This window comes from Diceros bicornis, chromosome 3, assembly GCF_020826845.1.
Source record: "Diceros bicornis minor isolate mBicDic1 chromosome 3, mDicBic1.mat.cur, whole genome shotgun sequence".
NCBI lineage: Eukaryota > Metazoa > Chordata > Mammalia > Perissodactyla > Rhinocerotidae > Diceros > Diceros bicornis.
The window spans coordinates 66,522,903-66,547,844 of record NC_080742.1 but is presented as its reverse complement, the minus strand read 5'-3'; the positions used below and the strand labels follow the sequence as shown (position 1 = coordinate 66,547,844).

The following is a 24,942-nucleotide window of genomic DNA, read 5'->3' as shown; positions in this document are numbered from 1 at the left end:
TCAGGCTTTGGAAGGTGGGGCAAACCCCCTATGTGGGTCTTTGAGAAGCACAAGTCTTCTGCAGTTGACAAGCCCTGCTACTCACAGGTCCACACACACAGTCAACACAGTCCTGCCCCGTGCGCGTGCCCTGACCTCCCGAAGCAGACCCAGTATCTCCATGGAGGGAGCCACACACACTCCGCCACAGCCCCACACTCTCCACCTGCTCCTTGTGCACACCCTGTCCCGATAAAGTTGGCTCAGTTGCCAGGCTGCAGAGAATCCAGTCACCAATCTACGCAGGCCCACAGGTTGCCTGAGGGCTTGTTGTTGGGTGGGGCCAGTGTCTAGGGTGGGCTGCCTGCCCTGGCTGAGCTGGATTAAATCGGTGCTCTAGCGGGTGGGGCAGACCCTGGGCTAGCAGGCCTCAGGGAGAACTCCAATGGCGTCTGTGTCAGCATGCCCACACCGGGCCACAACAATGGCCGCCGCCAATGTCCCAGTCCCTGGAGAGGTCTCACCCCTCACCGAGATGCACTCAGGGCCTATTAGGTGAGTCTCTTTTCACCACAGCACTGTGCACCTTTCTTTCTGGTGATTTTAGGATGCTTTCTGAAACGGGTGAGTTTGCGTGCGGGCCCTTTAAGAGCCGGTTTTAGTTTCTTTGTGAACTAGCTTTTCTGTGGGTGCTTCCCAGTGCTTTAGTAGCAGCAAAGTCAGATATTATGCCACTGGTCTCGATTGTGCTGGGTCCACAAAATGCCCACAGCGGGGGAGCTCCCTGGCTCAGGGCCCCATGCCTCCAGGGAGGGTGCGTACCTGTGAGCTGCTCCTGGGCGGCCGTGAAGCTGGCGGCTTGTGAAGGTGGCGTTTTTCCTCTCCAGAAGGGAGTCTCTGCCTCTTCCACCTCAATTAGAATTGTCCGTTGTTGTAGGAGTTCCTCTTATCCAGTTTTCTGTTCTGTCTCAGGGGCAATTCTTCCACAAGTAGTTGTAAATTGGCCGTGTCCACGGGAGGAGGTGAGTTCCAAGTCTGCTTACGCCGCCGTCTTGAGTTCACCCCCCTAAAGTTTATTTTTAAAACAAAAATTGTTCTAATCATTGAGCACCCAACTGCTTTGTATATGTTGCTTCATTCACTCCTTCAGCAAAAACCAGTGTGGTTTATATTATCACCTAATTTAGAGACAAAGAAACTGGTCCATAGAGAAGGCACCTGATTTGTCCAAGGAGCCACTGATTCCATTATTTTGACTCATTAAAAGCTAATGGAATGTCGCCTCTGACCACTCCTTTTTAACATTGTACTGAAAGTACAAGTATATAGATTAGGAAGAAGAAGTAAAACTGTCAGTGTTCACAGATGACATGATTATCTATGTAGACAATCCAAAAAAAATGACAAAAAAAAAAACCCTGGGACTAATAGGTGATTACAGCAAGGTTGCAGGACACAAGGTCAATATGCTAAAGTCAATTGATTTCCCTTATACCGGTAATATACAAGTGGAATTTGAAATTAAAAACACAATACCATTCATATTATGACTTCCAAAAATGAAATACTTAAGTATAAGTCTGACAAAATGTGTATGAGATCTATAGGAAAACTACAAAATTCTGATGAAAAAAATCAAAGAATTGTATAAATGCAGAGATATTCCATGCTCATGATAAGAAGACTCAATATTGTGAAGATGTCATTTCTTCCTAACTTGACCTATAGATTCAATGCAATCTCAATCAAAATCCCAGCAAGTTATTATATGGATATCAAAAAACTGATTCTGAAGTTTATATGGAGAGGCAAAAGACCCACACTAGTCAACACAATATTGAAGGAGAAGAACAAAGTTGGAGGACTGGCATTACCCAACTTCAAGACTTACTATAAAGCTATAGTAATCAAGACAATGTGGTATTGGTTAAAGAAGAAAGAAAGGTGAATAGATCAATGGAGCAGAATAGAGAGCCCAGGTACGGACCTTCGTATTCGTACATATAGTCAACTGATCTTTGACAAAAGAGCAAAGGCAATACCAGGAAGCAAGGATAGTCTTTTCAAGAAATGGTGCTGGAACACCTGGGCGTCCATATGCAAAAGAGTGAACCTTGACACAGACATTACACCCCTCACAAAATTGTCTCAAAATGGATCAGAGATGTAAGTGTATAATGCAAAACTATAAAACTCCTAGAAGAGAACATGGGAGAAAACCTAGATGACCTTGGGTATGGCAATGACTTTTTAGATACAACACCAAAGGCATAATCCATGAAATAAATAATGGACAAACTGGACCTCATTAAAATTAAAAACTTCTGCTCTGTGAGAGACAATGTCAAGGGAATGAGAAGACAAGCTACAGACTAGGAGAAAATATTTGCAAAAGATACATCTTATAATGGACTGTTATCCAAAATATATAAAGAACTCTCAAAAATCAATAATAAAACAATGAACCCAATTAAGAAACGGATTGAAGACCCTAACAGATACCTCACTGAAGAGCATATACAGACGGCAAATATACATATGAAAAGATGCACCACGGGATGTCATCAGGGGAATACAAATTAAAACAATGATGAGATGCCATTAGACACCTATCAGAATGCCTTCTATCTGGAACGCTGATAGTGTCAAATGCTGGCAAGGATGTGGAGCAATAGGAACTCTCATTCATTGCTGGTGGGAGTACAAAATGGTACAGCCACTTTGGAAGACAGATTGGCAGTATCTTACAAAACTAAACATACCTTTACTGTATGAACCAGCCATCATGCTCCTTGGTGTTTATCCAAAGGAGTTGAAAACTTATGTCCACACAAAAACCTGCATATGTTTATAATTGCCAAAACTTGGAAGTAACCAAGATGTCTTTCAGTAGGTGAAAGGATGAACAAACGATGGTACATCCACACAATGGAATAGTATTCACTGCTAAAAAGAAATGAGTTATCAAGCCATGAAAAGACCTGGAAGAAGTTTAAATGCATATTATTAAGTGAAAGAAGCCAATCTGAACAGGCTACATACCATATGATCCCAACTATATGACATTCTGGAAAAGGTAAAACTATGGAGACAGTAAAAAGATCAGTGGTTGCCAGGGGTTAGGGCGGGGAGGATGAATAGGCGGAGCACAGAGGATTTTTAGGGCAATGAAAATACTCTGTATGATATCATAATTATGGGTTTATATATTTGTCATCATATATTTATCCAAACCTATAGAATGCACAACACCAGAAGTGAACCTTAATATAAACTACGGACTATGGGTGATTATTATATGTTAATGTAGGTTCATCAATTGTAGCAAATGCACTACTCATGGGAGATATTGAGAGTGGGGGGCACCATGCATCTGTGGGGCAAGTATATGGGAACTTTCTCTGTACCTTCCCCTTAATTTTGCTGTGAACCTTAAACTGTTCTAAAAAAGTAAAGCATTAATGAAAAAAAATTATACCAATGGGAAGAAAAAATAAAGTACTAGCAAGCAACTAGCAACCAAGATTTGAAGCTTAAGAAAGAGAATCGTTTGTTGATCTTTTTTCCAAGTATCCATTCATTTCTTCAACAACCTTGCTTTAATGAATGAGAGCTACTCTTCGTCCTCTCAGCGCTCACAGCCTATCAGTGACACAGACATGTAAAGAAACACTTTCAGTAGTGTGCAACAGGTAACACAGGGCTGGGGGTGATTAACTCTGCAGCGTGGAGGTGGAGGTATAGATAGGTGGAGCTCAAGCCACAGACTGATTTGGGAGACAGCCTTGAGGTGACAAGAGATAAAACGGAATGAGATCATCCTTGAGTCTGAGCATCAAGAAATAAAAAGAAGTGGTTTAAAGCCTCAAAAAAATTAGTAGCATTGCCAAGAAATATAGAAGTTTGTGAATGAATGTCCGCATTTTGACATTATGAATTAGGAAACACAAATAGACCAAAAGTGACATGTTTTTGGTGAGTGTGACAATTTTTTTTTTTTTTTGAGTATTTGAATCTGGAGCTAGACTGATTAAATTTGCTCTGCCATGCAATAACTGTGTGGATTGGGGCAAATAACTCTCTTTTTCAAAGCTCAATTTCCTCCACTAAAAGGCAATTATAATAGCACCTACCTCAGAAAAGTAGAAGAATTAAAATACATATGTATCTTAAAACCTGTGCCTGGTATGTTTGAGGGAAAGAAGGGGCAGCTTGGCTGGAACAGTATCAGCAGGAGGGAGAGTGAGAGGGAGAGGGGATGAGAGAGGTGAGAGGTGACCAGGGCTTTTACTTTGAGTGAAACAGGAAGCCACTGGAGTGTTTTCAGCAGTGCAGTGACAAGATCTGACGTGTTTGAAATGGATCACGCTGCTGGTGTTTTGTGTACGAAGAATAGGGTGCAAGGGTGGAATCAGGTAGAACCGTTAAGAGGCTGTTGCAATACTGCAGAGGAGAAATGATGGTATCTTAGACCAGGAATTAGTGCTGAGAGAACCGAAGTGAACATTCGTGCAGGGATTATTTATGCCCAAGTGTTACTTGTCATCATGGTAAGTCTAGGAAATTCCAATATGCAGCTAGGTTGCTTTATACCGTCTCCCTACCCTATAATTATGAAATAGTAGCACGTTGCTATACAGTTTGCTTACTTTCTTTAGCAACAAACATATTTGTTTCAGATATCATTTAGTGGTAGTAGGTTAGCTAAGTCTGGTTCGTTATTACCAAATGAGAAAGCTACAGATGACTGAGGCTAGGGCTCATGACTAATTGGCAAAATCTGGCATGAATAAATAAAACATTTCCAAATTTTACTACTTATTTCAAACAAGCATGTGATTTGACCACATCGAAAACTATATTAAACATAACTGATAATATATAATGGAGATTTTTTTCAAGAAGTTTTATTTATTCCAAAGTTGAGTGTAACTGTTTCTTCCTTCTAACAGATGGAGTAGGAGTGAAGAGTCGTAAGCAAAATTTGAAATTTGCGAAAACCATATCTCTATACTGTTCACCTCCTGTTTATAGATAGGTAAGAGGGGGGAAATGGTAAGAGTCATAGAAGACAGCCTGTTTAGAAGAATTTGTTAAGTCTACTTCAAAAGTTCAAAGGAAGGAATGGAGCTGCATGTATGAGGCATGACTAAGTTACTTTGCCTAAGAAAGTGTGAGGAATAGGTTTTGAAATTACTGAGAGGGAAAGGAGTAAAGAGGAGCAGGGAGAGACTGGGAAGGCTAAAGTCAATTGGAGAAAAATGATTCAAAGAAATATTTAAAAGATGTATGACTAATTTTTTCAATTCCGAACTGTTTTCCTTGTCATGATGTGAATCTCTCTCCACTTTCCTTAATTTCTTGTGAAGTCCACATTGCAAGTTTAATGCCTTCTCTAAGTGGTGATGGTGCTGATATGTGTAATCAAACAAAAATGTCTGGGATCCACATATGAGACAATTAGTGAAGAGGTCAACAAGTGGAAATACTATGACAGAAGCGAGAATTTGGAGCCAGTGGTGACTAGGTAAACATTAGACATCTGGCCCCTGTGATCTCCAAAGAGATTTGGGGACACGTGGATTTCATTGCACAGGTAGTGGATTTTGAGCTACTCTGATTTGGATCTCAAGAAACAGGGTACTTTGGCTATCATTTGAGTTAATGCTTCAGCTGGGCATTTATAACCTGAAATGATTGTGTTTTGGGGATGGGATAATCAAGGGGTAAGTGAGTCCCACGTACCGAATTTGGACAGGTCAGCTGTCAACCTCAGGGGCCTTTCAGAGCCTCTAATTCTGTGGTTCTCCAACTTGACTGAGCATTAAAATCACATTGGTGGCTTTGAAAAAATGCCAATGTTTGAACTCCATCGAAAACCAATTAAATAAGAATTTTATGTTCAGTCAAGTTTAAGAACCACAGTGGGTATCAAATAATGGTAGAACAATTCACCCTAGAACATCCTAGCCTGTGATTCCTGTTTTTCTGCCAACCAATCAATCATTAGTCAGTGAGCGTGGGGGAACGGGACCATATATGGATCTCCAGCCAGGTAGAAGTCGATTTATGAAAAACAGTAAAGGTGGAATACTGATGTATGAGGCATGGTTCTATCTTTAAAGAATTTATAATGAAATTAAAGGAATTAGGTTTATACATGACAAATAGCTATCAACAGTGCTCTATGATTTCAAACATTAGAATAATAATATAGGGCATGGTTATCAGGAATTACTTTAAGGAGGAAAGTGTATCTGGGTTACTTAGTAATTACTGTTTCTTGCTTTAGGAGGACCTTAGTAGACAGCTATTGTAGAGGGATAGGATTGATTACTTTTCAAATATATGGAAATACCATTATTATTGAAACAATGCCCCAGCTTCTAGAAATTGGGTTGTAAATATGTGGACATGATGGAAGTGTTGCGAACTATAAAGACTAATTTTCATGAATAGAGTTTTATGTTGTTAATCAAATAAATCTTATGGCAAAATTAATCAGATACTATACATAATTGTCATTACTCTTTATAGTAATTAAGGAGAAATAATAATCCATTTACATAAATGGTAATAATTACTATTGTTTTATGCAATTAAAAACATTTGGTTTTTCTCTTCTTTATTGTCCAGTTTATATAATCCACAGCATAGTGGTGCAGAGCCACAGCTCTGGAGCTGAACCTCCTGGGTTTGGGTCCTGGATCCTCTGTCTCTTATGTGACCTTGAATGGTGTACTTAATCTCCATCTCCTGTTTCCTCATAAAAATGGGGTAATTGGTGCCGGCCCGGTGGCATAGTGGTTAAGTTCATACACTCTGCTTCGGTGGCCCAGGGTTCATAGATTCTGATCCTGGGCACAGACCTAGGCACTGCTTATCAAGCCATGTTGTGGCAGGCTTCCCACATATAAAATGGAGGAAGATGGGCACAGATGTTAGCTCAGGGCCAATCTACCTCAGCAAAAAGAGAAGGATTGACAACAGATGTTAGCTCAGGGCTAATCTTCCTCACCAGAAATAAAAAAAAGGGAGAGTACTAATACTATTTTTCTTTAAAAATTGCCATGGGGATTGAATTAGGTAATAAATGAAAAGCACTTAAAATAAATGAAAAGTGTCTGTTGTGTAGTCTGTCCTCAATAAGTGTTAGCTGTTAGTATTATCTCTAATTTTTCTTGAAATCATATATTAATTAGTGATCATCATTATCATTCATAAACACAACAGAAACTAAAAAATAGAGGGTTACTTTATTTAAATTTTATTTAAATTAAAATATTTTTAAAATTTAAATTAATAACTATGGTCTTCAGTCTCCACTGAAATAGTCATACAAGCTGTAATCTTTGGCAAGTTCATCATCCCTTCTGTGCCTCAGTCTCTCACCTCTACAATGGGGATAATCATACTTCATACCTCAAAGGATTGTTGTGAGGATTAAATAACGTATGCAAAGCACTTAAAACAATACCTGGCAAGAATTGAGCACTGTGTGTTAGCTATTATTCTTATGATTATCATTATTTTTATGACTGTGCTCCATTCATGATCTTCCACTTTGCTATTCCCATGGTTCTCCAGCCCCGAGGGCTCCTTTAGTGGGTCCCCTCTACCCATGTTAATTTCCCTGGTTGCCTGTGAGCTTAAGGCAGCAGAAAATGACTACCAGCTAGTTAATAGCATTTTGACTGGAACTCATTTTTATAGAATGTCCTGGGAATTTACATTTTAAGCCTTTTATCACTAATATTCTCCTGTTGAAGGATATTCTCTAAGTGTAGGTAACGAAGAGCCAAATCTCATCCTCACTGCCTTTCAGTGTTGTGAATATTGAGAGTGTAGGGATAGAGTGGGGATGAAGGGGAGATCCTATCCTTGAACTTGGCTCCATTCTATATCTAAGGTCAGTGCAAAGGAAATGTTTCTCTTTCCTTTAGAAGAAGGGAGAATGGCTTTTAGCTCTTTGACACTTAAAATCTGGACTGGGAATAATTGAAGATGGCAAAAATGAACTTGACCGACTCCATAATTTTTCCAGAGGTTGGCACTATTTATACTTCTCTTTGTTAGGCAAATAGAAGCTGTGGCAATGGTACTATAAGTCTTGTGTGGCCCTGTACACACCTTAGGAAAATTATGACGATGACAGCAATTTGTAGAAAATATACCATCAAAACAGGTTTTCCATCACAGGAAAGGAGAACTCATCTTCTTAACATTTTAGTAGCAAGAATATTCTGATAAGACTAAATAGGTGAATCGTAGCATTCCATTCTCAAAATAATGAACTTGGGAAGCATTTCTGTAGTAAATTTAAATCTAATCTGCATTATTAAATAAAAGATGATAGTGCTCTATTTTGTTTTCCCTGCCTTTAAGAATAGGTCTCTTTTATATAATGGAAGAGAATGAAAAGAACAGACATAGTATTTTAAAAACAGCACCCTAAGGATTTTTAAAAACCAGAAAATTGAAATAACTTTGTAAAGATGGCATTATATCATTTTTAGAATTTTTTAAAAGCTTCTTTCATTAAAAATCTCCCCCAAACTGCATTCCTTATAAAAGAAATTACTCTACTCATTTTTATTAGTTTAGCATTAATGTCAGTACTCAGGTTTATAAGTGCAGTATTAGAAAAACAATGCATTAATGATAGATGTCATATGATGCTTTTATATCTCATATTATGTTTGAGTCCTCATTGCTTTTCTCTGTTGCTTTAATTCCTAATCACTCTTCCTCAAACAGGGAGCGTCTGCCAATTTCATTATATGGGAACTTAATAATACTTAATTAAAATACAAAGCTCTAGTTGCCATCTACACATTTAATTGAATGTGATTTAAATGAAACAATAATGGAAAGTATCAGATAGTTCATATATATTTCTGTTTGAAAAAGGATAATATCTTGACTCTTTCTTCAGAGTAACCACAGGTTTTGTAATTTTATCTATATTATAAAAAGAAACTTTGCAAAATATTATTGGTTTTTTTCTCCTTCTAGTACTTAAAACTACATCTTACTGTAACTTTTCAAATATTAACTTTTTTTGGACATTCAAAGCAATGGCATTACATTTTTATGTATCTTAAGATTTATTCTAGACATGTTTGTAATGATTTCAAAATATTCATCTACAATGCCTAATAAGATTAAATATGCTTTTACTAATTACTTTTTGCTTGCAAATTTTGTTGAAAAGAGTAACTATATGACCATCTGTTAAAGGAATATCTTTAGGTAGAAGTAATAATTATCAATTAGTTACTAGTTACCCTACAAAAGTAAAGAAAGAATAGGAATAATCATGGCAGAAGAATTCAGATGCCAGAAACTCTTGTTTACTTCTTTTTTTCCCCTTTATATCCAATAGTAATTTTTGTAAAACAAACGGACAAGTATAGACATATGGATCACAGAAGAAAAAGATTGAAAGAGGCCTTGAGTTTAGAAATATGTATTTTATAAAAAAGTTTGAAAGTGATCTTCAGTATATGTCCTTTATTTTATCATATTTGCTTCAGAACATTTTTAAAAATAATACATTATAAACTCAGTTAATGTCTCTTTTGTGCCCTTTCTCTAATTCTCCATCATCAGTCTCTATTAACATGAAGTTGCTATTTAGTTTAGCTCCCCACAGTTTTACACTTTTATAACATCATTATAAAATAAATATCCAGAAACAGTTCATTGTGATTTTTTTGCATTTTAAAAATGTACATGCATATTCTAGTTTATTTTCATTCCTGTATGGTAGTACATTGTAGGTGGCAAACCAAGGCGGGGGCAGAGGGAGAGCAGATGGTGGGTGGGAACTGTGTGCCAGTGGGGAGTAGTAGTTTATCACTGCCTTTGTTTAGAATTGCCAACTTCTTGTTGGTTTTATTGTTGTTTTTAAATTTTTTACAGACAATATTCCCCCTTATTGCTTGCACTCAAGAAGAACACTCCCACTATCCTCAACCCCCACTCCAGTATGCCACTGCAGAGTATGAATATGCTATAATTTCACAATTCCTTCTCTTTTTGTGATCATGTGAGTCAGTGCTACTCAAAATCCATCGTCTGCAAACTGCTTATACCTGGTTGGTGAAGAGATAAGGAGCCTGCACCACAGTATACACTGATCTAGTGTTTTCTTCATCCAGAAAAATCATGCTATAAAACAAAACTGTATGTATAAATGAGGTAGTCTAGCTGAACCAGAGTATGTGTAATGATTTGCCTTCTTTAGCAAGCTCCTTGCAGCAGGATGGCAACGAATATTGACAGAGCTGTTCTAGCCAGTACTAGGCACTTTGAGGAGCACTGATTTAGGATGGTTGCAATTTTTCTTACGTATTACTCAAATTCAGAGAATATGCTTCTATATGCTTGGTATATGAATGCAAGAGTTTCTCTGAGCTTGTTCACAGTTAAGAATTGCTGGGAATTGGGTGAGGTTCATAGTCAGCTTTACTACCTATCAGTAAATTGCTTTCCAAAGTGGTTGTACCAGCTCACCCTCCCACCAGCATGCTGCAAGTTTAAACTTTCCCCAAACCTTACCGATGGTTACAAATGTCAGACTTTTCTTTTCCACTTGAATGGGTATAGAATGGTTTCTCTCTGCTGTTTTACCTTACATTTCCATGATTCCTAGAGTAGTTGTTCATCTTCTCATGTTGGCCTTTCAACTTTACTCTTGAATTACATGTTTTTTTCCTTTTTGATTTGGAGAATTAATAAATTTCATATTTCAAATAAATATCTGTTGTTAAGACTGTAAATATCTTCTCCCAAACTCTTGTTATATTTTTATTCTGTTTATATATTTTTTTCTTTTGATCTTACAAAAAGTTTGGTTTATTTTGATGTAGTCAAATTCATCAATCTTTTCCTTTATGATTTAAAAACATTTTCTTTTTCAAGATATACTTTTCTATTCCAAGGTTATAGATTCTCCATATTGTCACCTATGTTTAAAAGTTATAAAATTTTCATATTTACAATTTTAATCCACTTTCTGTTTGGAGTGAGGTCAGGATCTAATTTTATTTTATCTTTTCATATGGATAGAAATACGTGTTCTGATGCTATTGAATTAATACATACTCTTGACTCATGAATTTATAATGCTGAATCCTGCATATAAATTAAATTTGAATATCTATGCATTATGTCCTGTTATCTTCACAATATTTTGGCCATTGTGAATTTTGCTGATCTTGTACCTATAACCTGCTGTTTTATTTACATCCTATCTGGTGGGGTAGGGCCTCAGTCCTATGGATTTTCTGCAAAATTATCTTGTTTATTCTTACATATTTTCATTTTCATATGTGTTTTAGAATTGGTTTACATAATTCAACAAATTCTGTTGGGATATTTCTTGCATTTAATTTACAGATTAATCAGAGTAAAATTGATATCTTTAGAATTTTAGTCTTCCTATCCATGCCATATCTCTCTATGAAATCAAATCTTCTCTGCCCTCAATAGCTTTAAAATTTTTTACACTGAAATATTTTGCATCTCTTTCCTTAGAATTATTACTCAGTGTTTTTTGGTTTTCTGTTGCTATTGTGAAATTCTTGTTTTACTACTACATTTTACATTTGGATGTGCCTCTGTATATGATTATTTTATGTTGCTTTTATAATCAGTTAACTTGCTGAATTATCTTGTTAGCTGTAAGAATTTAAAATATATTGACTTGGATTTTATAGATAGACGACCATATTGTCTATAAATTGCAACAATTGTGTCTTTCATTTCCATTTTTTTTCCTCTTACTTTACCTGTCATATTGCATTGCCTAACATCATCAGTATATTGTTATCTTCTTCTTCATCAGTTTAAAGGGACTATTTCTAGTTTTTCACTATCTAATATGATATTTGCTGCAGAGTTTTTGCATAAATCCTTTGTAGTAGCCATGAGAATGCACCCTGCAGACTTAATATTATATGGAATGGTGGATAGTTGACCAGGGGCCCCAGCTGCTGTGCTCTGAAATTCATTGCTATGTTCGCTCTGAGACTACACTTCCCATGGGCTGCTGCCAGCCAATGACTGAGCATGGAAGGATACTAAATTAGGTCAATTCCTAGGAGACATGAGACTACTGATGACCAACTTTGGCTTCAGGGTTCCCTGACAATCTTGCTGAATATTCTGTAAACTACCCAACAGTCTACGACACTGACACCAAACCTCTTAACCTCAGGGCCATGCCTGATGCACAGTAAGCCAATCACTGAGACACCAGTGCTTGGAGATGGAGAAAAGTTTATTCTAATTGGCCAAAATGAGAAGATGGGAAAAGACGTTCTCTCAGATCTGCCTTGACAAAAAAGGAAGCAGGGGATCTTTATAGGGCTGAAGGGCTTGGGAGGAAAGCAAAGGGAAGTCCGTGTTTCTTTCACTTCAGATAAGTTCTTGAGCAACCAGACTTCTTGGCGTCAGCAGCAGCTAAGCGCTGGTTATCTGTAGTCGTCACTTCGTTAAAGGCATTCTTTTTCCTCTGCAAAACAAGCTCGTAAATCTTTGTGATCCTTGAGTCACCCCTTTGGTTAGACAAGAAAACAACAAGTTAGCAAGCTATAATTATGCGCAGGCCGTGAAGCAAGCATTTGGGTTCAACAAATACAACTAATAGGGACTAAGGTTATTTATTACCTTCTTTTCATCTTTGTCTATGGTGGGAGCAAGGTCGGAGGGTAACCACATTCTTATGGAATATTTACAGTAACCCCCAGGTACCCAGCTTCAATGCTACCACAGGATCTTTCCTCCTTCTCTCCTTTACTCAAGGTCAGATTGGCCTCATGGTCTGCTAGCTCTCCGAGCCTCCTGGCTCCCTTCCCATCTTCTCTCATACAGGCATTTAATAAAATCCTTGCACATTTAATCCTATCCTGGTATCTCCTTCTCAGAAGACCCCAAGGAAACATAACATTTATTTTCCCTTCATTCCTACTACTGTAGGAGTTTTTAACTCTCATTTCCTTCTAGTAGGTGAATTCAATATTTTGACTCATGTCATCAGTACTTCTTTTTAGAGGAGTAGATCGATTAGAACTTTATTTGCTTCTTCTTATACTTCATCTGCCCTCTCTCAGGGACTTTTTGTTTTTTTCTATTTGTATAACTGCTTGCTTAAAGTTGGAGAGACTTATATGTGTTGATTTATTATCCATAGTTTTCGCTCCATCTTTTTTCCTTCTGGGAAGAATGGTGAGACCCGGCAACTTTCCTGTTTTAAGTGGGTTTCTATTTTTTCGTGATAATGGCAAATGTTTTCTCCTGGGCTCCCTACCCATGCTTCTCAGTCTGTTTCCCTCCAAGTTGTTTGTAGGGTATCAATACATATTTTCAAGATAGTGTTAACTCATTGTCCTCCCACATAGCTTCTAGGGTGGAGGAGTAACTATGTGTGGATGTTTGATATCTTCTTTCTCTTTATCATTAGATTGCTCATCTCACAATTTATGAAATGCACTTGTATCCTATCTTATTATGAATGCTGCTTTATGTTTTTTCAATTGTTTACCTAAATTTTTTGTTACTCTTCTTGAATGTAGGGAAAGAATCTTTTGTAATCCTCTTCTAGAGTGCTGTTATCCCCCAAAGTTACTTCAATACTGTTTTAGCATGCAATAAAAATGAAAACAATGAGATTATATTAATTCCACATGAAGAATCAACTTTGAAGTAAATGATTTTTTCTTTTTTTTTTTTAAGATTTTATTTATTTATACCCCCCCCCCAAAAGCCCCAGTAGATAGTTGTATGTCATAGCTGTACATCCTTCTAGTTGCTGTATGTGGGACGTGGCCTCAGCATGGCCGGAGAAGTGGTGCGTCGGTCCGTGCCCAGGATCCAAACCCAGGCCGCCAGCAGCGGAGCGCGCGCACTTAACCACTAAGCCACGGGGCTGGCCCAAATGATTTTTTCTAATTAGAAGCTCTCCTTTGTTATATCAGAAATACCATCCAAGCCAGCACCTTCAATTACAAAATTTGAAGAATGACACTAATTACTTGCAGAAGTAGAATTCTAACAGACATGCCTGCCAACTGTTAGTAAATTTACTGCAGTGCAAATGTGTTTTCAGAATATTACATTGAAATCTATTTAGGAAAGCACAGGGAATCTCCAAAAGACCTTCATACAAGTCTACACTTCAATAATCTCATACTATGAGTGAGTCAAATTCAAGCGAGAGTGAATATAGGCATTAAGTGGATGTCTTTGTGCAGAATTATTAGATCAGGATGTCAAAGCCTGGGAGTATTGGTTCAGAACATCTGGGCTGACTGGCCTTCACAGTGAGCAGAAGGCAGGGAATAAATTCCCAGCCTAGGATACATATAATCCACATAACAGAGAAAGAAAACAAAACTTTAGTCAATTTAGTAAAGTGAACTGACATGATAAACTCCCCCGTATCAGACCCACGGTGGCAATCTATAAAGTATAATAATTTAATATTTACTTAACAAATCTTAAAAGTAAGAAAGAACCATGCTTGAGTGCCAGAAATAAAGAAACACTTCAAATTCAGATTGATAAAGAGGAGTTTAATTGAAGGGTCTATGAATATATTGGAACTAGATATATGCCTTGTACTAGGAGAGAGTTTTAATGCCTATGCAGGAGACAGTAGTTCATGACACATTTCTCTTGAAATAACTCAATTCCATTTTTAGTATGATTGAATTTTTGGACTCTTATTGTTATAGTAGGATTTTATTACACATAGCAAGCCTGGGAATGAAAAAATATAGTCATTGAAATTAAAAATTCAAAAAATGGTTTATAAAAAGAGAATAAGCTAATTAGAAGATGAGTTTGGTGTACTGAGGAAATCAAACATATTGTTGAGCAAAAGATAAAGAAATAGAAAATAAATGAGTTTTAAAAACTCAGAGAATAAATGATGAAAAAGTTCAATACATGTTGAATAGGAGTTCCAGAAGGAATGAACAAGGGGACTAGGGAAGAGACAATAGTTGACAGAGTAATAGCTGAGAGTTTCTCAGAATTAAATAAAAACAGGAGTCATCTGATTGAAAAAGCATAGTTTTATATGACTGAGTTTATAGTAGAAAAATTAAAGCAGTGTATGGTTATATACTGAAGCAAATATAAAACATAGTACTTACTTGCATTTATTCCTAAATATGTAATTACTAAACATTTTCAACTTTGCCATTATTCTCTTAAGATACAAAGAAACAGGATCACAAGCAGTGGAGGGGAAGTAATCCTCTGATAGAAGGAGGCCAAACAAACAAATATATGGATAAAAACTACAGAGATAAGCGGTAGAACAGAAGTAGGTAAAGAACATTATGACTATGAGACTAGAGAGGAAGAAAACACATCTCTACCTCAAAAAGTCAGGAAGTCCTTGAAATGAGATGGTGCTTGAGTTCAGTTTTGCAAAATGACTAATAATAAAAAACCATATGGGAGATTACTGCTTTAGCAAAGTGAGAGAAATAATTCTAGGCAATACGTCTTCTACATAATCGTGTCGGGGCCCACAACGTGTTCTGGGACCTGCAGAAAGTCTGATACAGCAGAGAGCAGGATGAGCCTCAGGCAGTGTGTAGTGATGGAAGTTAAGGCAAAACAGAGAACACAGCCTGGGTTTCCACTGAAAGGATCTAGTCCTTTGCCTAAGCAAATGGTCCTACTCAAAATGTGGTCTCTGAACTGAGGCTAGCCTGCAAGCTCTCTCTGGTCCTCAATGAGATAAGTAGAAAAAGGGAGAGGGAGCTTTTAGAACCTTTTATAGCAATTTGGCATTACCAGGAAATCCAAATGCCTGACTTTGTACTTCGTGAAAGTATCAGTCTGAGAGAGATTAGAAATTAAAAACAAAGAACAATGACAATAGTAACAACTGGTCCTTTTCGATAGACATTTTGAGAGGGCTAAAAACTAGTCCTTCTCCACAGATAGCTTGAGAGGGCTTCCAAAGGATTCTAAGTTGGAGAAGAGCAACGGGGCAACCATCACAATTTTGTATATGAGAAAAATGGGCTCAGAAGCAGTAAGGCAAGTTGCTTAAGTTCAGATATCAAGTAAGTGAGGCACAGTTCTCTTTGAGTTCAATGATATCAAATATGTGCACCCTATTGTGAATTTAAGTTATTTTATGTTCTTCCAGGATATTTTTAAAATAAATCTTTTCCTTATAAAGGAACACATTTGGAGCACACTCTATAGCCTCCCTCACCTTCTTTAAATCCGTAAAAATGAGAGAAAATATATTTCCAATAATCCATAATGTGCTCCAAGAAGCTAAAAAAAATCAAGGGAAGCCAACATCATAAATGAATGATGATCAACTCAAAAAATAACACATCTGAGTAAGCAGAGTTAATAAGTGTAAGCTGTAGAGAGCTTTAAAATAAATTGTAATAGCATTCTGAGAAAAATTAAAGTAGCAGAAGTCATTGAAATGGACAACTTTATTATCGGCACGAAATAAAACTTCAGTTGTTGAATGAATAATAGAATGGATTTGTCACTCGTACATATCCCCGCCAGACCAACATGTATTCCTAACGGAAAAACTTAGCTTTGGCCCACACTTAACATCTTCCTTAGAGATGTTTTTCCGCTGAGCTGGGCTTCTACCTCAGAGAAATCACAATTGCAAACCGCTCTAAACCAGCCCTAACCCGACGACGGGAGCAGCGCCTGTGCAGAGGGACTTGGAGGTGCCCTGAAGTTGCCACTGCTTCATTGCCATACAAAAATCTCTCCCGCTACTGTGTACCTTGCTAGGCACATTTAGTGCAGTACACAAAGGAGTTCGGAGGACTGCGCACACACTAACTGTTCCTGGAAATCGCTGCCCCTTTCTTGGAACCCTGATGACGCCACAACCCCTTGCCCTTTAAAAGTTCCCCATTTCCCTGTCTTCCAGAGAAGGTGTTTTATTAGAGCATGAGCTCTACCTTCTCCATTCCTTGATCAATGAGTAAAGTTTCTGCTCTGCTATTCTGAACCCGGTCTCATTCTATTGGCGCTAGCCACTTGGGCAAAAGGACCCACTTGCAAGTCACTGGTCCCTTAGGGCTCCGTAACAGATTTATGTGAGGGAAAAATCAGTTTATTGGTTGAATGAGTTAAGAGGTATTCTTGGAATGTAGCATAAAATATAAAGATATATATAACATTCAAGAAAAGCTTCATGCAGGATGGGTTGAGAATTCCCCAAATCAATTCGATAGCAGTTTGAGAAAGAAAAAGTAGAAACAATGGAGAGACAGCAAGTAGAGTGTCCTAAAATTGAAGAGAGACACAAGTTCTGAGATTGAAGGGATCCTTTAAGTACTCAGTATAGATCAATTTCAAAAAAATTCACAAAAATAAATACCAGGAGTTTAGAATAATAGCACATAAGAGAACAACTAAAAAGGAACCCTAAAACTTATTCAGTATGAAAGAAAAGGAAAGATATCTATAGTATCCACAAATGTTTGAGAATCAAATTATCATCAGGTTGCCATCAGTGACACTGAATATAAGAAGAATGGGCAGGATGGGTTGGGAGGAAATTTTAACTAGTGTTTTAAGTCCAGCCAAATGACTACTCAATGAGAATGAAATAAAGACATTTTCAGACATACAGAGACTTAGCTGACCATCACAGATTTCTCCAAGAATACTCCAACAAATGAAATATGTTTGAAGTGAATAGACTAGAGATGTAAATAACATTAATGAACAAAGTAATAAATGAAACTTAAGTTTACATAAGTTATGGTTAAAAATAACTAGATAACACTTCTATGGGAATGTGTAAAGAAACTAACCTATGTACACAGGAAAATTTAGTATTTTATAACAATGACATTCCAATCAGTGGGTAAAGGAATAGGTTATATAATAAATGGTGTTGGGAAAATTGTTCACCTACATGGAAATCTGTACAAATTTAAACCTAATAAAGCATATATAGGGTGGACAAAGACCTTTTAAAATCCTGTAAACTCTTAGGAAATAATATGGGAAACTATGTTGTGAACTTGGAGTCGTAAGTCTTCTTATATACACAAAAGCTATAAAGAAAAATATGTACATATATGACTATACCTCTAAAAAAAAAATACCATACAAGTAATAGACTAGGCAAAATATTTGGAACATATGGAAACAATAAAGCAATTAACATTCAAATGATATAAAGAACTCCTACTATTGACAAGAAAAAATACAAAAAATATAGTTAAGAAGAGAAAGCATGTGAACAGAGTATTTTCAGAAGAAGGATCATACCTGATTGATAAATATTAAAAAGTATTCAACCTCACTTGTGATCAGAAAAATACAAATTAAAGCACCATAAATATTTTTGAATGTCAAATTGGTGAAAAATAAAAAGTGTGATAATATCAAGTGTTAGCAAAATCTAGAGGAAATAAGAACTTTGAAACAATATGGTGGAAATATAAATTGGAATAGTTATTTTGGATAACGATTTGTGGGTATTGATATTTGATTCCAATTCTTGGCATATTCTCTAGAGGAACAAACAGTGTATATACAAGAAAACACAAACAGGATGTTCATAGTAGCACTTTTAATGATATTATAAATATTTTAAATTTGAAAGTGTTTACTTTGATTGACTCAGAACATTTAATAACTAGCTCCAAGAAATATGAAGCAGAGCCCAGACTTCAGGTAATGAAAAAAACCCCTATGTGTCCAGATGGCGGTTTCATTTTTTACTTACTGGAACAATTTTGTAAACAAACCTAAAGAAGATTAGCAGCTACACTAAGAAATTAAGAAAACAAGAGTATATTTTATTCCCAGCTGTATTATCATGGGCAAGTAATTCAAATTTCCCATCATTTACCTTCTTCAGCTCGAGATTTTACCTGAGTTGTAATCTTAAATGATTGGAAACTCAAAGCATTATCTGATTTGATTCCTTGGCTTTTTGATATCTATCTGTGTTGTTGAAAGTATTACAGTATTTCTCTAAAGTGTATTTCTTCTTTGTTGATTTCTCTTTGTTATTCCTTTCCATTAGTTCTTATTTTACCTTGGTTGATATATTCCATCTGCACAGGGCTCCCAAACATGATAGGAAAAAATGTGTGAGGAAAATAAATATCAGTTACAATATTGTAGAAACCTGAAATAGCCATAAAACTTAAGACGAAACATTGAAACCAAGAAAATGAGACTTTGTGCGTAAGGCAATATATTTCTATATCATTAGAATGATGCAAAATGATCAAACGTGGTGAAGATGAATATAACAATGCTTTCATCCTTAAGTTTTGTCAATCACTGTAATACTTCCAAATTGGTAACAAAACCTTCAACTAGTCATGATTTATTTCCTTATGTAGTCAACAACTCTTGACTAAACCCACATCATGAACAAAACGCCATGCCAGGCATGGTAGATTTCTCTCTTTAGGGTGGGTGAGAGGAATAGGAAAAAGAATAATAATTTCATTCAACAGTTAATTTATTTAACAAAATATTTTAGGGGATCTATTGTGTGCCAGATACTACCCCGGGAGTTGTGAGCACAGCAGTGACTAAAACAGACAAATAATTTTGTCTCATAGTGGTTATGTTCTAGTGTATCAAGAAATTCTAGTGCATCAAGAAATTATATCAACAGTTAAAATGTTTGAATTTATGTTTCTCTCATGACTAGCTTTGGGATCGTATCATTTTATATACCATCAAATTTTATTATAATCGTTATTATTTTTTTTGCTTATTTTTTCCTCAATATTTTATCTTCTTGAGGATAGTCACTCCCCTCTGCCCTCGTCCCGGGGCCTAGTGAAGTACCTGGCACATAGTAAGAATTAAATAAAGTTTGCTAAAAAAGCAAAGTATTCAACCTCTATGCCCCTCAATATCTTCAACTACAGTAGGCCTCCCTTACCTGCAATTTCGCTTTCTGCTGTTTCAGTTACCCACAGTCAACCATGATCTGAAAATATTATGAAAAATTCCAGAAATAAACAATTCATAAGTTTTAAATCGCACGCTGCTCTCAGTAGTGTGATGAAATCTCATGCCATCCTGCTCTATCCCTCCCGTGAATCATCCCTTTGTTTAGCACGTCCACGCTATATAGCTACTAGTCACTCAGTAGCCTTCTCGGTAATCAGATTGACTGTTGTGGTATCACAGTGCTTGAGTTCAAAACCCTTATTTTACTTAATAATGGCCCCAAAGCACAAGAGTAGTGATGCTGGCAATTCGGATGTGCCAAAGAGAAGCAGTAAAGTGCTTCCTTTAAGTGAAAAGGTGAAAGTTCTTGACAATAAAGTAAGAAAAATAATCGTATGCTGAGTTAGCTAAGATTTACGGTAATTTTTATTACAGTATATTGTAATAATTGTTCTATTTTATTTTTAGTTTTGTTGTTAATCTCTTACTGTGCCTAATTTATAAATTAAACTTTATCGTAGGTATGTATGTATAGGAAAATACATAATATATATATGGTTCAGTACTATCTGTGGTTTCAGGCATCCACTGGGGATCTTGGAACATATCCCCCTCAGATAAGGGGGGGCTACTGTATATAAATAGAGATAATGATAATAATAATAATAGTCTTCTATACTATTACTAATGTTCACATGGTTGTGAAGAATAACATATACTGTCTTTAGAAATCTTCATAAGATGTCAGGCATAAGAAGCTCAATTTTTCAATCTCGTTTAAATATATATTTTAAAACATTATTATAAATGAAGACCTTGTGCTGATGAACCCTAAGCAAGACTAAATGTACTTTTAGTGTATCCTTTCAACTATCTCTTATATGTGCTCCAGAGAGGGAAAAATACTGTGCCCACCCTCCCCTTCATTTTATAAAATCTAAGTGTAGCTTTATTCCTGATGGTCAAATTTCAGTGTTCATATTTCCTTCCTTCTATGAATAAATGTATCTATGTAATTCGTTCTAAATGCTTTTCTGTATAATGAATAGTTAATTGTTTTTAATGCTAATAACCATGCCAGGTATTTCTTTAATTAACAATTTTTCTACTGTATAGTGGTAGTCTCTTCTTTTTGAAAACAAACCACATTTCAGGGATGAAAAAAAACGTGTTACACTCAGAATTCATAAACTATAAGAAATTCATTCCACAAGTGGAGTAAGACCTTTGAAAGACCTTTATCTACCTCACAGAATAAATTTGATATGCCTTACAGACCATTATGTGAACTCTCCCTCACTGCATGCAGATAGAGCCATCTCTTGAAAGCACTAACACTATAATTTCCATTCAGATGATGAAATTGTAATAAAAACAGTTTATTATGCTACATTTGTGTATGATTACATATTAGATTGTAGAAAGTTAACATTTATTTTTCTTCTACTAATAATCATTTTTTCAAGATCTAATAAATCCAAGAAACTTAAAAACATGTTTAAACTAAAAGATCCGTTCCATAGGGCAGTATGCCCTGCTGGTGGCGCTGCTGAAGCTGTTTAGGAGCTAAGCTAAATGCTTACATGTCAATCTGCCACTTTTACAAATTTCCCATATATTTTCCATAGTATAAGAATTGTTTATTTATTACTAACTTAATATTTGGATACAGATCTTAATTCATTTAAAATGCTATGTGATTTTAATTTATCCATTTTCTTATTCAATTGTGTCTTTATAACAAGAATATCTTCAAGACTTTAATAATTAAGAAAGAAATATAAGATTAACCCAAGTGGGGTTCATATCTTTTGCCTATTAATATAAGCGATTTGACAAGAGCTATTGGTACTTGAATTTGGTGAAATCAGACCTCTGATTAAGTCATATGGCTCTTTCTATGAGGGCATCTACAAAAACAATTTGTTAAATCATTGTATTTTAGAGGTAAAAAGGGATGGGAGCCGTCTTGTTTAGTACATTGATTTTTAGAGATGAGGAAACCAATACATTTAAGTAACACATTTAAAATATTTCACATAGTTAGGGGCTGACTGGAAATCTGGAACTCACATGACTTTCCTCTATTTGAAATGGACTTGATGCTGTTTTTGACCTGATCAAATTTGCTTCTCTTTAATTGAGTGACATATAACTTGTTATAAAACATTTATGTGCCAAATATCTAAAAGAATCGGACATCCAAAAAGCTGGTAAATTGAGAAAAATTACATAAGCTCCCAATCAGAGGAACATGTTATATTACATTATGTGTGTATTAATATCAACAAGAATTCAATACCGAGATCAAATGTACAATACACTGTCAAATGTTTAATAATTCTTCAGTGTCTAATTAAGTCTAAGAAAGCTGCACTTATGAGTGAGTCATTGTAATTTTATATTAAGTACAATATAATGAACTGGTATAAATAGGATAACACTAAAGAGCCAATGACTTAGGCTGATTGTCTGAAATCAGGTTGCATGCTACCACAACCTTTTAATATCAACTTAAACTTCTATGTAAAGCAGAAAGGAAAGAGAAATGCTACGCTTGGTGCCACGTGAAGGGGCGCTGTATATTCATGGGCCTTAAGTAATCAATATCTTTATCAGATCTGTGTAAATGTCGTAAGCAAGTACAATTGAAGAGCAGATCCCTGGATCAGCTGGCCAAGCTAAATTTCAGCTCCAGAAGCAGATGATTTCACTGGAGGGCACTTGTTAGGGAACATAGGAAACAACTCCAGACGACAGATGTTATAAAGCGAACATATAGGTTAATAATGGGGATGCTGCGGTCAGAGCACCTGGGTTCAAAACTCTGTCCCAACATTGTCTGGTTGTATGATCTTGTGCAAGACACTCACCCTCTCTGGGCACCAGTTTTCCCATCTGCAGAAGAGACTATTTCCTCCATAGGGCTATTATAAGTATTAAAATAAAGCATACATGTAAAAAACCTAGAAGAGTGTCTAGCTCATAGTAAGCATTCAATAAGTGTTAATAATGCCTATTTATGGAAGTTTCCAAGCAGCGTTTAGGCAAGGAAATTCCTCTTTAAAACCATGAAGGTCTGTGCATTTACCTAAGAAGGAAGTTCCACAGAAATCACATTTACTGATAGTTCTAATTTGCAGATTCATGGAATATCAGCCATAGACAGAAGTAGAAAAAACAAGAACAGTTGAAACACAAATGTAAAATTCTATTTGAGGGGGAAAAAAATGTTAGTTTGTACTCTATGAGCGGAACCATGACCATCTGAAGACAGAGTGGATATGTGTGCATTGTAATTAATTTATCAACAATGATTTTAGAAAACAACTAGATCGTTGTGAAGCAGAGAGGAGATCAGTAAAGGCAGACAGCATAAAATAAGAAGACTGAAAGGAGATCCAGACCAGAACCAGAGAAGAAACACTGGCCCTTTCTGGTGAAGAGTTCACCACTCCTCAGTGAGGAGGGGCTTAAAGCCCCAGAAGCACCAGAACCATACACGTATATTTATTGTTTTCCATACAGTATTTATGGAGACATTAACTGTTAGTAACCATATATAATTTATTTTACAGTGCAAACATAATTCTTGTCAGTTCACTGTCTTTATAAAATACAAATTGAAAGAACTTCTTCAGAGACTGAAAAGGGAAGCTTTCTTAAAATTTCCCTCCCAGGGGATGCAGTCACTCTATTGGCAGCCCAGCTGGATAGATTCTTGGAGTCATCATGGCAGAATACTTCCTGGAAAAGGACCACTCCTATTTGGATTAATCAGTCCTTTCAATAGTCTTCTGAATAACTCCTACAGGAATTTGTTCGAGAAAAAATTTTGTGACCTGAAAACACAGAAATACCCAAACCGCACAGCTATAGCTGAAAAACTATATACTATAGGGCATTTCTTAAAGTGTTTCCCATGTTTTAAAATGTAATTAGGCTCATAGTTACCAAGTGTAAATATGTCTCCCAGAAGAAACCAGATTGTGAGGAAAGGTGAAAGCTCATACGAGAACAGTAAGTTTTTATACAAGATCTGATACTATACTTTTTTTGACAATACATCCTTCCAATATGCAGGAATTCTCAGTTTAAAGCAGAGTGTACAAACATCTCCTTATGAGAGAGGTTCTGCTTTGTTTTCCAGCAGATGAAAGAGCCTCCCAGGCCCTCTCTAGGCACAGCATCTGTCACAGTGATGGCAGAGAACACTTTTCCATCTTGTAACTGAGTGATGGTGATAACTGAGATACCAGCAAACGAATGAAAATTCCAGAATAATGCTTACATCATGTTCCAGTTATCATCCCTTATATTTACAAAATGTTTTACATTTTCCCAAGTTAAACATAAGCACATTCTTACTGAAATACCAATTTTACTGACTGTCAAATCCATGTGTTTGAGCCGACTAACTCCAACTGATGAATTGATGAAACTTGCATTCCCTTCCATGGGCATCTCTTTCAGAGCTGTTGCTCAAAGATATTCCCAGGCTTAGGAGGACCATTCTTTGGTCAAGGATATTTCAGTAGCTGAGATACAGTTTGGAATAGCTAAACCTTCAGACAAACTTCTAGGTTTGTTAAGAGTTTTTATCATGTGGAGCATCTCCAAATAGAAATAGTCAGAGTTCAGACCTCAATAAAAATGAGGTCATTTACTGACGCTTATGCAACTGGGGTTCCAATATCCTAACTGAAATTCTAAAGTAGAGTCTTTTCCTTCCAAGTATAGTTACATATTATAACAAGATCCAGAGAATTCTTTAAGCAACTGAGAAATATGGGGGAGAGACAACATAGTAAATAAGATTGACTGGAACCTAGGATGAAATCTGCATACCTTTACAAGAAATTATATATGTGTTGTATGTATTGTGTGTGTGTGTGTGTGTGTGTGTAGTTCTCTATATAAAATACACATATACACACACATAAAAACTAGAGAAATACATTTTATTTCTGATATGTGTGGATTCCTTATCTTTCAAATTCACCAAATTCTCAC

General features: G+C 36.2%; 1 long non-coding RNA gene across 1 annotated transcript in view; it reads left to right on the top strand.

Moving 5' to 3' along the window:
* Positions 1 to 301: 301 nt before the first annotated feature.
* The window catches only part of LOC131396462 (uncharacterized), a 151,828-nt gene continuing 127,187 nt past the window's right edge, over positions 302 to 24,942 (top strand). Inside the window, exon 1 of the long non-coding RNA XR_009216568.1 lies at positions 302 to 534. This is a non-coding gene — a long non-coding RNA (uncharacterized LOC131396462). The remainder of the gene's footprint in view (positions 535 to 24,942) is intronic.